Source organism: Aplysia californica, unplaced genomic scaffold (genome assembly GCF_000002075.1).
Source record: "Aplysia californica isolate F4 #8 unplaced genomic scaffold, AplCal3.0 scaffold00077, whole genome shotgun sequence".
Taxonomy (NCBI): domain Eukaryota; kingdom Metazoa; phylum Mollusca; class Gastropoda; order Aplysiida; family Aplysiidae; genus Aplysia; species Aplysia californica.
The window spans coordinates 1,089,374-1,090,479 of NW_004797347.1; the positions used below are offsets into that span (position 1 = coordinate 1,089,374).

The 1,106-nt window shown below is 45.7% G+C and overlaps 1 protein-coding gene across 1 annotated transcript in view; it reads left to right on the forward strand.

Annotated features, from left to right (window-relative positions):
- The window catches only part of LOC101849600 (rap1 GTPase-activating protein 1), a gene marked incomplete in the record, with an annotated part of 218,284 nt that overhangs the window by 199,103 nt on the left and 18,075 nt on the right, over positions 1–1,106 (forward strand).

Below are 1,106 nucleotides of genomic sequence, written 5' to 3' on the forward strand. Positions count from 1 at the left end.
TTTGTTTTGTTTTTGTTGTTGCTTTTTCGGGGGGGGGGAGGTTGTTTGCTTTTTGTTTTTGTTTTCACTTTGGGTGACTTCATCAAAGCCCACGCAGACTACCATGTGCTGAGTCTGTCTTGGTGCTATCACCACGCGCTCGTGCAGGTGTCTGGTTGTAGGCTATAATAATAATATTATAGAGTCATGCCATTATTGAATGACCTGAAATAACTGTAAATTTGTAGAGCGTCATATTTTGGTTCAGCTTATTATGGTACATCCTGTTCCACTTCGTGCTACTATTTCAACATTGGCTGCGCGACGGTTGGGTATTTCCTAGTGGAGTGAGCAAAATGCCAACACCATTATCTCCTTCGTCTCACGTGTAGCATCGACTCGACTCTACTTGGCTCGGCACCACATAATATAAATTATTATGCGTCTCTTCCTTGTAGATAATATTTCTCAATACTGGCGTCTTAGTTCGAATCCCGACCAGGAAGTTCTGGCTTTTTGAGTGTCCTTACGTTGTAAACAAGTGTTGTTATACCAGAATACGATATTATGTAATGCAAAGTATTCAAAAATAGTCGAATATATGCCTTGTTTCATTTGAGGTATTGAGTCTGACAGGACTGTTTTTTAAAGTAATAACCTGAGGGGTGAGGGGTTTTTTGTTTTCTTCTTTTTTTTCCTTCTTATTTTGTTTTTTGTTTGGTGGAGAGAGTGGGAGACGGTATTTGACTCAAGGAGGGTACTTTGGTTGGGGGGAGAGGATTGGGGGGGGGGGGTATTTGACACTATAATGATACGTATGCGATGGGGAAGGAGAGGGAGAAAGCGGAGGAGGGTTGAGGTGGGAGAAAGAGGAGGATGTTTGAGGAGGGAGAAAGAAGGAGGAGGAGGGTTGAGGAGGGAAAAAGAGGAGGAGGAGAGTTGAGGAGGGAGAAACAAGGAATTCTGTGGACCTACAGCCAGCAGCTGATGAGACATTTCCCCTTCCCCCTCGGGCGGGTCAGGAGGACAGGACGGACGACAACTGTGCCAGGGGCGACCACTGTGCCGCGCTGTGAGAGATTATTTCTGTCTGCCCCCGTCTAGTCGGGGAACATGTCGTTCCCCCC